The sequence below is a fragment of the Eleginops maclovinus genome, chromosome 4 (genome assembly GCF_036324505.1).
Source record: "Eleginops maclovinus isolate JMC-PN-2008 ecotype Puerto Natales chromosome 4, JC_Emac_rtc_rv5, whole genome shotgun sequence".
NCBI lineage: Eukaryota > Metazoa > Chordata > Actinopteri > Perciformes > Eleginopidae > Eleginops > Eleginops maclovinus.
Genome location: NC_086352.1, coordinates 33,197,335 through 33,209,473, shown reverse-complemented (window position 1 = coordinate 33,209,473; position 12,139 = coordinate 33,197,335). Strand labels below are relative to the sequence as shown.

At 45.0% G+C, this 12,139-nt stretch overlaps 5 non-coding genes and 1 pseudogene across 5 annotated transcripts; 2 read left to right on the top strand and 4 right to left on the bottom strand.

Annotated features, from left to right (window-relative positions):
* Positions 1 to 327: 327 nt before the first annotated feature.
* Positions 328 to 502, top strand: LOC134863910 (U1 spliceosomal RNA; annotated as a pseudogene).
* A 251-nt stretch (positions 503 to 753) lies between these two features.
* LOC134863913 (U2 spliceosomal RNA) lies at positions 754 to 944 on the bottom strand. The gene has a single exon (XR_010165732.1). It is a non-coding gene; the product is annotated as a U2 spliceosomal RNA (small nuclear RNA).
* A 170-nt stretch (positions 945 to 1,114) lies between these two features.
* LOC134863934 (U5 spliceosomal RNA) lies at positions 1,115 to 1,230 on the bottom strand. The gene has a single exon (XR_010165751.1). It is a non-coding gene; the product is annotated as a U5 spliceosomal RNA (small nuclear RNA).
* A 1,020-nt stretch (positions 1,231 to 2,250) lies between these two features.
* Positions 2,251 to 2,332, bottom strand: trnas-aga (transfer RNA serine (anticodon AGA)). Its single transcript has one exon. It is a non-coding gene; the product is annotated as a tRNA-Ser (tRNA).
* Positions 2,333 to 2,546: 214 nt separating this feature from the next.
* Positions 2,547 to 2,618, bottom strand: trnaa-cgc (transfer RNA alanine (anticodon CGC)). Its single transcript has one exon. It is a non-coding gene; the product is annotated as a tRNA-Ala (tRNA).
* A 1,147-nt stretch (positions 2,619 to 3,765) lies between these two features.
* trnaa-cgc (transfer RNA alanine (anticodon CGC)) lies at positions 3,766 to 3,837 on the top strand. The gene has a single exon. It is a non-coding gene; the product is annotated as a tRNA-Ala (tRNA).
* The last annotated feature ends 8,302 nt before the right edge of the window (positions 3,838 to 12,139 follow it).

Sequence of the window (12,139 nt, the reverse complement as noted above, 5' to 3'; positions counted from 1 at the left end):
TAACAGCTTAAAAGAAGGAATTTGGAAATGTCGGAATTTAACCGCCTTAAAAAATGCCAGATGTCCACAAACTCAGTGATAAGGGTTGGCCTCACAATGTTTCGCGATTACATTCTCAGGGACAGACTGAAGTTAAACAATGCGGAAATTAAAAGTTTGTGGAAGATGGATGACCAGTGGTTAACAAAAGAACTGATGGATGCACTTTAAACATTCATTGTTGTTGAGGAAAAACATATGTATATTTTGATGTAATAGGGGTATAATTGTATTGTTTTGGTTTTTTTTAAACAGGGAAAATGAAATGTATAGTTTTTTTGATTGTAATTTCTTTTTGTTGTCTGAAACCAATAAAAGCGTCTGAAAATTGAAAAATTGGTTCACCCAGGGCGAGGCTCGGCCATTGCACGCCGGCTGTGATGACCCCTGCGAATTCCCCAAATGTGGGAATCTTGACTGCATAATTTGTGGTTGTGGGGGACTGCGTTCGCGCTCTCCCCTGATTATCTGGGAAAAAGCTTCTGGTGCCAACGTCATCCCAGAGAGTGTCCTGTCTTTGGGCTCTAAATGTCTCTGTCCCTTGCAGTGAGCTTCACTCTGCATACCAAGCTCCAAAGCCAAGGCAACAGCGTTAGCGCAGTTCAATCCGTCACCATTGAGTCCAAAAAACATCGCTGCTGTTGTGCTGCAGTCTGTGCCCTCAATCGAAAGCTAATATAGTTCAGAGACGTGTTTGTTTTCAACATGGCAGGAGAAGGGTGCACCATTCCCGGAGGCACTGCAATACCGGGTCGATGCATGGAGTGAACGGGGCAAGCCCCTGTTTCAGCTCCCAGTGCTAAAAATCCATTTAATATATTGCCCCCATATAGGGGACATATCAGATATTAAACTGATAAGAACAGATACTACACTTGATCTTAGCCAAAAGGCCGAGAAGCGATGACCCCTGCCGTTTGCTGCAGGAGCCAGCCTCGTTGCGCAGTTTACACCGGTCGTGGTGCGGCACCTTTGCCCTTTGATAAGAAAAGGCTCCTTTGGCCCAAGGGCTGCGTGACTTGGTAGGCCCAGGCGCGACTGGCTGCTCTCTTCATGTGTTTCACAAACTCAGAAGGCTCAGCCAAACGGCAAAGCCTACCAAAAATAGGGTGAACTCGTATGTGTTCCTCTCCACGGAAGTCTTTAGTAAAAGGCGAAAGACTTATACGCCTTGAAGAGAAACCAGAGTAATGGTGAGCTCTTCCCGTGGATCAGACAATACCCAGTTGTCCCAGTCCATGCCCTCGCGGTGAGCCTCACCCACAGGATAAGAATAGGTAGGGTAGTATGTAAATAAGGATAAATGGAAAATACAATTGGAAAGTACAATTTAATCAGAAAGGTAGGTTTAGGTAGGGGGCCAAAATAACATTATCTTACAACAAGGGAGGGTCATTTGAAGGGGGAGGAGAAGGTTAGGTTTAGGGTAGGAAAATGCTGGGTAGGGTAGTATATAAATAAGGATAAACTGGAATGAAATGTCATCCAAAAGGGTTAGGTATGAGGGTTATAACCAGGAAAAAACGGTACGATCTTCATTTAAACATGCAAGGGAGAGTGCTAGAATGCTGAAACTTGGTCTGTCAAAAGTGCAATGTTTGAGCGCTTTGCCATTGTCATTAACACTCTCCCCTGAATTTTGTGTTGAAGGTAAAATGTAATGAGAATGTAATCGCGAAACATTGTGAGGCCAACCCTTATCACTGAGTTTGTGGACATCTGGCATTTTTTAAAGGCGGTTAAATTCCGACATTTCCAAATTCCTTCTTTTAAGCTGTTAATTGCAGCCCACCATCTTTGATGTTTTTCAGTTTCTTTGGGGTTTAAATCCCCATACAGTATATCTTTCTCATTGGGTCCCCTATAAAGAGTACTCAACCATGGCCTTAGTGTCTGCCACACACTTGTCGCGAAGGAACAGTACCAGAATAGGTGGGCCATGTTTTCTTCCAATTGACACTTTAAAAATGGGCATTTTGGACTCCGTGAACATCTTCTCCTATACAGGAATGCCTTCGTAGGGGGAAAACTGGATTCAGTCTCCGCTGCAGTGCCATGGACTAAACCAACGCCTTACTACTGATCTTGTGCTTGTTAGCCTCACTCAAAGATGTACTACAAAGTGAAATTGGTTCTTTGATTTTCTTTTTTTCAACATTGCACCTGAAATCCCCCTGCAGGTAAATATACAAATGCATTATTATGCTCTGACGTTGTCGGCAGGATTTGAACCTGCGCGGGGAGACCCTAATGGATTTCTAGTTCATCGCCTTAGCAACTCGGCCCCGACAACACAAAACAGGATGTTTAAGCAATTTCGCAAATAGTCAGCACTTTTTCAAAACCTGTGAAGAACAAGTTAACGGATCGTACAAATGGAATTAGGCGTGATCTTTTTGCCTTGGCGATGCATGACGCATGCTTCCATGTGCTACATCATTTTTCCATACTTTCACGCATTAACCCGTACAACAGAGACATCCTTTGACTGTGAGTGTAATAGTTGATGGAGATGCCGGGGATTGAACCCGGGGCCTCATACATGCGAAGCATGCGCTCTACCACTGAGCTACATCCCCTGGTTTTTCTTCACTTTTTTTGTCTTTCTTTCAGATGGTTAGATAAAGGAAGAGATCAGCATGATACACATGAGTTAATTGTGCACATACTAACCTCTAAATTGCAAGTGTGATGCCTCGTAATCCATTTTCAACCATTGACTGGGTTGAAATCCCGGTTGGGGAATTCATAAAAGTCGGGAACGTTTTTGATTTCAGCATATTGACTCTGCATCAGGGTGTTTAATACTTGAACAGTTGTGTCAACCTTGCCCTACATCCTAGATCTAGAGTCTAGACCATCAGGGACCTAAAAGACTAAAAATAAATCACGATCATTACTTATACGGCTCACCAGGAATAGGTTTGATTTACAACATCAAAGGTAAGTTGTTTTACCTTGCATTATAACAACGAAAAGGAATTGACCCTGAAGTAAATTAAACACTTAAAATCAACTATCAATGTTGGTTTATGTATTCAATTGATGTACATGTTGTTTTTCCACCTAATCTACCAGACATGGGATCAAACCTGGACCACAAAAAGAGCACCACGTCCTTCCCGATAGGCTTCATGGCACTGGGGAAGGTTGACAAAACTGTTCAAGTACTTAGCGCCTGATTCACAGTCAGTATGCTTAACCAAAGAATCTTCTCTACTTTCCTAAATTCCCTGACCGGGAATATGAACACGGGTTGTGGCAGTGAGAATGCCAAATCCTAACCACTAGACCATCAGGGACCTGTAAGATGAAGGATGCCAACGGTTTATGTATTGAATTGACGTACATGTTATATTCCAACTTATTCTCAATGACAGGGGGTCTAAGTTTCACGACTGTTGACCACAGTAAGAGTGTGAAATCCTAGCCCAACAGTTGTCAGTACTTCATGGCACTGGGCAAGTATGTAGGGCAAGGTTGACACAACTGTTCAAGTATTAAACACCCTGATGCAGAGTCAATATGCTGAAATCAAAAAAGTTCCCAACTTTTATGAATTCCCCAACCGGGATTTCAACCCAGGCAATGGTTGAAAATGGATTACGAGGCATCACACTTGCAATTTAGAGGTTAGTATACCACAATTAACTCCTTGTGTATCATGCTGATCTCTTCCTTTATCTAACCATCTGAAAGAAAGACAAAAAAAGTGAAGAAAATCCAGGGGATGTAGCTCAGTGGTAGAGCGCATGCTTCGCATGTATGAGGCCCCGGGTTCAATCCCCGGCATCTCCAGCAAATATTACATTCACAGTCAAAGGATGCCTCTGTTGTACGGGTTAATGCGTGAAAATATTGTTCTTCCCAGGTTTTGAAAAAGTGCTGACTATTTGCAAAATTGCTTAAAACTTCCTGTTTTGTGTTGTCGGGGCCGAGTGGTTAACCCATTTACTCCTAAAATGCCTGCAAAAAACGCCTATAAAAACCGATGTATAATAGATATAAATGTCCTTATCTCCTGAGGGTTTTCTGAAAAAATACTAAGAATTGCCAACGTCTATGAAAACCTTAATATATAAGCCTCTGTAGCACATAGGAACATGAAATAAATTGCATTTTAAGGGTAAGACTCACAGGTTGTATTAAAACATTAGCACTAACATACCAACACATTTTAATAAAAAATCTCAAAATCAGATTCGTAGGGAAAATATTTTATATGATAAAATAACAAATCACAAATAACATTTCATACAAGAAATAACATTTTAAAGCATGCCAACACACAGACCAAGGCACCTTGGTATGAGAAAGAGGTGGGAAAGGATCGGGGAGGGGTGGGGAACGTCCTGAGATGGAACTGGGAACAGTCTGAGTCACTGAGCTCCATGGCTCACATCTCTGCTTTTGAACAGCATCTACTGACTGACTGACTGACTGACTGACTGACTGACTGACTGACTGACTGACTGACTGACTGACTTACACACACACACACACACACACACACACACACACACACACACACACACACACAGCAAATCAGTCTTGGCGAAGGTGCATCAACTCTGGTGGCGAACGACGTGATGCATGAGGTGCAGAGGAAGGTCACACTGTGACCTTTATTTATTGTGTTATATATATGTATGTATCTATCTATTCCATATGTAGTGTTATTTATTCATTATGGCATAATTGTATTACTATTTATCAAGCTACTTGGAAATTGTAGTGAGCTAAACTACCAGTTACTTTGCCACAAATAAAGCTTCACTACACAAAAGCTATCACCCAGTCAAATGTGGCAAGCTGCGTTGAACCAAGTTTCATGCATTAGATTTGCACAATATTTGTTGTATGTTGCAGGGATATTGTCAATACTACAAACGGTTGTGCTGTGTTTAGCCAGAGAAATACCCCAGGAAATTGTATCATGTGTGGCCAAGCTACTTGCTATTACAGGTTACTTGATTCAGGATAAAGTGAAGCTACCACCAAGCTACTGAGGATTGTAGTAAGTTACTATCTTTTCTACAAGTAGTGAAGCTACTGCCCAACACTGGTATTTATTATGATATTTAATAATTATGGCATTGCTATATTAAAGGTTGTATCAGCGATTCTGGGCCAAATTTCGCAGAAACATAAATGATCACACTCAAATGATCTTTCCTCATGATCCGCTTGTTTTTGACCATTTGTTTTTGTGTACGATCTCGGAGCATAAGCTGCCTACAGAGAAGCGTTTTTTTGACGGCCTGCTTATGGGGCGGGCAGAGCGGATCGTGTGGAAAGATCATTTGAATGTGATAATTTATGTTATGGCAAAATTAGGCCCAGAATCACTGATACAACCTTTAATAGTAGCTGAAGGATAGCACCACTATCATTACTGGCCATGACGGAGACGTCAGTGCGCTAACGCTACATAGAAACTCGGAAGAGAGCGCAAGAATACAAATCATCACCTCCAGATCATGTCAAAACAATCCCGTGCCATGGCCTTGGGGACGTGTGTCTGGTACAGCCACTTTGCCTGCCTCCAATAATCCCGCCGTGCTGGCATTTTCAAGATACCAAAAGAAAAGCAGAGCCCGACAAACGTTTTCAGCTCGGTTTTGGAGTATTTTGGGTATTAAACTAAAATTCAACTAGATCCAGTTAGATAAAATGTCCTCCGGAAACATCAAAATGACTATCTGGCGTTATGAATGAGTGTGATATAGATTAGCTGTGACCTAATAGTTGTATCAACGTCTGCATGTAATCAACAACTGAATGCCTCATAAAACAAACAAAGTACAATTCAAAAACGACAATATTTATTGTCACTTGAACTACACAGGTATACAGTATACTACTGTAGATATTTGTAATGTTCCACTCAGGCTGCATTTAAAATAAAATAGAGAAAATATATAAAAAAGCTTTTGAAAATGTGTGCATCTTAAAAGAGCTTATATTTAAAGCAATGAAATCAAATGCAGCAGCAGCAGCAGCCGCTCTAGTTTCCCTTTTTCTTTGTTAACGGCTTCACATCTTGACTTAACAGTTTCAGCCAATAATCTAACATATCAGTCCGACCACATCATAACAATTGAACCGTTTTAAGGTTTGTCTTTCTTTCCCTCTTATAGATCGCCAAATCCTAGCCACTAAACCATCAGGGACATGTAAGACGAAGGATGCCAATGGTTTATGTATTGAAGGGGATGTAGCTCAGTAGTAGAGCGCATGTTTCGCATGTATGAGGCCCCGAGTCCAATCCCCGGCATCTCCAGCAAATATTACATTCACATTCAAAGGATGTCTTTGTTGGACGGGTGAAAGTAGTGAAAAATGATCTAGCACATGAAAGCATGCGTCATGTATCGCAAGGCAAAAAAATCCTGCTTATTATCATTTGTACGATACGTTAACTTGTTCTACCCAGGTTTTGAAAAAGTGCTGACTATTTGCAAAATTGCTTAAACATCCTTGTTTTGTGTCGTCGGGGCCGAAATGAAATGAACATCTGGTCCGTAGTTTGGAAAGTTGACAATTGAATATGAATGTTTCATCTATGCTGGACCGTGCATTTAATCCTTTTCAGCTGTTTCCGTAGTGTAGTGTTCACCGGGTTTGCCTCACACGCGAAAGCTCACCGGCTCGAAAACCGGGTGGAAACAATCTTCTTCTTTGATCCTGATTAACTTCAAAGAACTAAACCAAGAAAAGTTCTCAGCAAACCTGATAGAGTAACAAACACTTTCAGGAATGTGCTATAGTTATCGGGGCTCGAAGGACTCCAGAGTTCTTCAAATGGCTCTTTCATACTCGAGCGAATATCCCCAGTCATGGTCAGCAGTTCAATGTTGAGTCTTTTCAAGACAATTGTTGGTTGACCGTAGGTGGCGCTCTTCGAGAGTTTACACGTCATACAAAGGATAGCATGTGGGATCAGCATACATTTGAAGTCATGAAAGTCCATGACAATGCAGCTATGACTGAATCCAGTTTAAAATCTCTCTGAGTCTCAGAATCACCATGTGGTACGTCGTTTGGAATGTTTCCAATTAAATATGAATGTTGCAACTACGCGCGATCATCTGTCTGTTAGGCTTTCAAGTGGTTGCTGAGCTGCATTGACCTGCTCAGAGGCAGGAACTGCCACGCAGTGTCCTTTGTCGTAGCAAGAGTCCACTGGCTCTGACCCATCCAACTCATATTTACCTGGCAGGAGAGATACCATTATCACCAAGGTGGTTCACCCAGGGCAATGTCAATCTGAGAATTATTAATGTGTATTGCCCTGCCGAGCTTCAAGAGCGCTTAGAAACATCGAAAGCAATCCAGCCACTCCTTTTATGTGGAAGGGAGTTGATTTTGGGGGGAGATTTTAATTGGCTGTTGGACAAAAATGACCGATTAACAACCACCCTTGTAAAGCTGGACTCTAGCTCAGAAGCCCTTAAACATGTAATTAAAGACTTTACACTAACGGACACATATCGTTTCCAAAACCCTAACTTGCCAGGCTACACTTGGACAAATGGTAGAACACACTCAAGAATAGATTTTCTTCTGACCTCAAAAGGACTGCTAGTCATCAATGCATCTGTTAAACCAGTATTCTTCTCTGATCATGCCAAAATTGACTGTTCCCTTGAATTAAAAAAAAAAAAAGTTATAAGAGGGAGGGGCTCATGGAAGATGAATACATCCCTTCTGGAAAATCCAAGCATTGTAAGGAGATTTAAGGAAAAAATCAATAGGTGGTCCTCTCTTGAGTGTATCCTTGACTCTGTGGGAGAGTGGTGGGACGATTTCAAAGTGCGTACTAGGAGCTTCTTCATTGAGGAAGGTTAAAAAAAAGCCAAGAAAAAACGCTATCATTTTAAAATTCATTAAGCAAAACTACAGCGACTTTACACAATGGTTTATGCAGGTTTAGATGTAGCAGAGGATAGGGCAAGACTAAAGAGAGACATGTCAAACCTTACTACAGAGGCAAGTGGCTGTGTTCTGCCCTCCTTAAGCATTTGGTAGCTTGCGTATTATATGTGGGGAAATACTGCCACCTAGCGGACAATACTATTTACAAAGTCGCGCAGGTTTAGTTCTTTTTCATTGTCGAGTTGACTTGAGTTAGGAGAACATACGGATACAGTTTCTGCCGGATTCCTCTTCAAAGACTTACCTTTAACGCGCGAGCTTTGGACATTATTAGTCTGTAAGTGCATATTCTTTGTTACCACATTCAATGCCATGTAGACAATTAAGAGTTTATGTTGAATTTATGTCTCTACATCTCTAGGATAATTTGTCACTTAGCCATGCTAGCTCTCGTGGTATCATGCTACCTGCTATGTACTGTAATATTATCTTCGTGAGATTTATGTATCCCTTTGTTTCTGTTTGTTTCAGTTTTACAAAAAAGAATATCCATGTCCTTTATAAATACTTGCTTGGTGAACAAAGTAAACGGAAGAAAACCAACGCTTCTTGCCTCGCTTGAGTTCATCAGCTATATTTATTAGACGACAAATTGTTAGCTAGCTGTCTAGTTCTGCAAGCTAAAGAACGCAGCACGAGGACAGCATAGTAAAAAGACTACAGCGCGGCGAGTTCAAGCACAGAAGGTAGCCTTAGAAGACCACGATGCTTCATGCGGGCGCAGCAGAAGGTGACGCCACCGGACAAGCACAAGGTGCTGCCGCTCTGGGGCTACTAGAAAACGGCCATGAGGCAACCCAAAATCAAGAACCTTTCCGAACACCCGACTGCCGGTCACAGGTGTCTAAGAGGTCCAACGTATCCTCCGCATCGTCAGCAGCTATCAAAGCACGTGCAAAGTCAAAAGCTGCACTGGCCCAGCTAACCTTTGCAGAGAAAGAAGCAGCCATGATTAGGCAGAAAGCTGAGGTTGAAGCCAGCGCATTGAGAAACAAAGCCGAGCTCGAAGCCAGTCTCCACGTTCTCACCACTCAAAAGATGGCCGCCGCCGCTGAGGCAGAAGCTGCAGCCTATGAGGAAGAGGAGGTTGAAAGCGGGGAGAAACATGAGCCATACGTCCCGGGAAAACCTTTAAACGCCTCAGAACGTGCAGGTAACTACGTTCAGCAGCACTCAGATATGTTTGGCAGACAACCAACACCGCCAACACATGCTCCACTGCACTCCTACAGACCAGTCGCACATGCAGCTGAGCCAGCTGCTCATCATAGCCCCACGCCACTCATCAGCAAGATGAAACAAGAACAACCTTCCCCATATAAGTCTCCAATGATGCCGCCACAACCACCTCCACGCAAGGGATTCCTCCCCATACCTCAGCCGTACCCCAGCCTGCACAGGGGGCCCTCCTCCGAGCCGCAGCCAGCACAAGACCTTGCTAAGTACCTCATGCGACGAGAAATGGTGAGCTCAGGCCTGCTACACTTCGATGACCGCCCTGAACATTTCTGGTCATGGAAAGCCTCCTTCCTCAGCGCCACTCAGGACCTAAATCTGACACCCAGGGAAGAACTGGATCTGCTGGTGAAGTGGCTTGGCGCAGACTAAGCAGAACAGGCGCAGAGAATACGCTCAGTGCGCGTCTTCGATCCCGCTGCAGGCCTCCGCATGGTGTGGCAACGTGTGGAGGAATGCTATGGGGCACCAGAGGCTGTAGAGCACGCACTGCTTAAAAAGATTGAAGATTTCCCAAAGCTGACAAATAAAGACAACGCCAAACTCAGAGAACTCGGTGATATCCTCCTGGAACTGGAGTGTGCCAAGGAAGAAGGATACCTACCAGGCCTCGCCTTTTTGGATACAGCCCGCGGGGTGAACCCAATCGTAGAGAAGCTATCCTACAGCCTACAAGAGAGATGGATATCGATTGGATCCAGATACAAAGAGGAAAACGGTGTGGCCTTCCCTCCATTCTCTATCTTCTCACAGTTTGTCAGACGACAGGCTAAAGTGCGTAATGACCCAAGCTTCGCCTTCTCCACCTCCAACAGCAACATGCCACCGAAAGGAGAGAGGTCAGTGAAACACAGCTACAAAACCCCAGTAAGTGTGCACAAGACAGAGGTCACACCCAAACCCAGCTACGGCGACACCAGCTCTGTGGAGAAGAGAATAGGCGACCCAGACCGCGAGTGCCCTATACACAGGAAAACACACCCACTCAAAAGATGTAGGACATTCAGATCTAAAGCTATTGAAGAATGTAAGGCTTACCTCAAAGAAAACCGCATCTGCTTCAAATGCTGTGGGTCAACTCAGCACATGGCAAAAGACTGCAGAGTGCCAATCAAATGTGCCGAGTGCAACAGTGAGCGACACATCGCGGCTCTACACCCAGGCCCTCCTGTCTTCAACGACAGTGCCGTCACGGAGAAGGAGGAAAGCGGGGAGCCGGATGAGGACACGCCCACAGTCACTTCCAAGTGCACAGAGATTTGCGGCAACGCTGACAGCCCACGCTCATGTGCCAAGATCTGCCTGGTTAAAGCCTATCCTGCTGGGAGAAAAGAGAAAGCTGTGAAGATGTATGCAGTGCTGGACGAACAGAGTAACAAGTCACTCGCAAAGACAGAGTTCTTCAATCTCTTCGGTCTCAAAGCCAGTCCAGCCCCATACACACTGAAGACCTGCGCGGGGACAACAGAGACCTCCGGCAGACGAGTCAACAACTTCACGCTTGAGTCGATGGATGGGAAACTACAACTCCCCCTCCCCACGCTCATCGAATGTGACATGGTGCCGGATGACAGATCTGAAATTCCATCTCCAGATATTGCAAAACACCACCCCCACCTGCAGCGAGTGGCGCAAAGGATTCTAGATGTAGACCCAAACGCACCCATCCTCCTGCTCCTGGGAAGAGACATCCTCAGAGTGCATAAGGTGCGTGAGCAAGTCAACGGGCCACACAACGCTCCGTATGCACAACGGCTCGACCTGGGCTGGGTCATCGTGGGTGACGTCTGCCTGGGGACGGTCCACAAACCAGCTGAAGTCAACGTGTACAAAGCCAACGTGCTACAAAATGGCAGAACATCTTTCCTCCATCCCTGTCCAAATAACATCCAGGTGAAGGAAATCTACAGCAACACACCGCAGCGACACAACCCTCGCTCACTCCCCTGTGATGAAGAGGCAGGCTGGGCAGCGAGCACAGACAGCCTCAGCCTCTCAGTGTTCGAGAGCTCCAGAGACGACAACAAACCGGCTCTGTCAATGGATGACAAAGTGTTCCTGACCATCATGGACAGAGAGGTCTACCAGGACGACGCCCACAGCTGGGTAGCACCGCTGCCATTCCGGTCGCCACGGCAACCTCTCCCAAGCAACCGGGAACAAGCATTCAAGCGTCTTGGCTCACTCAGGAGAACACGAGAGAAGAAGCCATACACACGGAGAGGTATCCTGTCCACTGTTAACAGCCTATACGACCCCCTGGGGTTCGTTGCTCCCATAGTCATGCAGGGGAAAGCTTTAGTGCGGGAACTTTCATCAGAGCAGGGGTGGGACACTCCACTCGACCCCGGCAAAGAGACAGAGTGGAACACGTGGAGAGAATCGCTCACAGCCCTGGAAGACCTACACATAAAGAGGGTGATCCGCATCAGACGATCCACTCACCCTGACCAGTGGTCATATGTCCCCACGGACCAGAATCCTGCGGACCACGCCACAAGATATATGCCTGCAGCACAGCTACAGCAAAGCATCTGGCACTCCGGTCCCAGCTTCCTGACTCGCAACAACACAGAGGAAACGTGGGAGCCCCACATCTTCACGCTGCTGGAGCCCGACGCAGACACTGAGATCCGACCTGAGGTCACTGCTCTAGCTACCAGGCCTCCGACACTCAGCTGGGCTCACAGCGGTTTCGAAAGATTCTCAAGCTGGAGAAACCTCTGCAATGCTACAGCCAGACTCATCCACGTCGCTGCATCTTTCAAGGGAAATCCAGCCAGCGCAGATCGCAGAGGCTGGAGCAGGTTCAAAGACACACTCACCACAACCGAGCTGGCACTGGCAAAGTGCCTGATCCTTCGCGCTATGCAGCATGAGGCCTTTGCAGATGAAATTAAATGCCTGAAAGAGGGTAAGACACTTC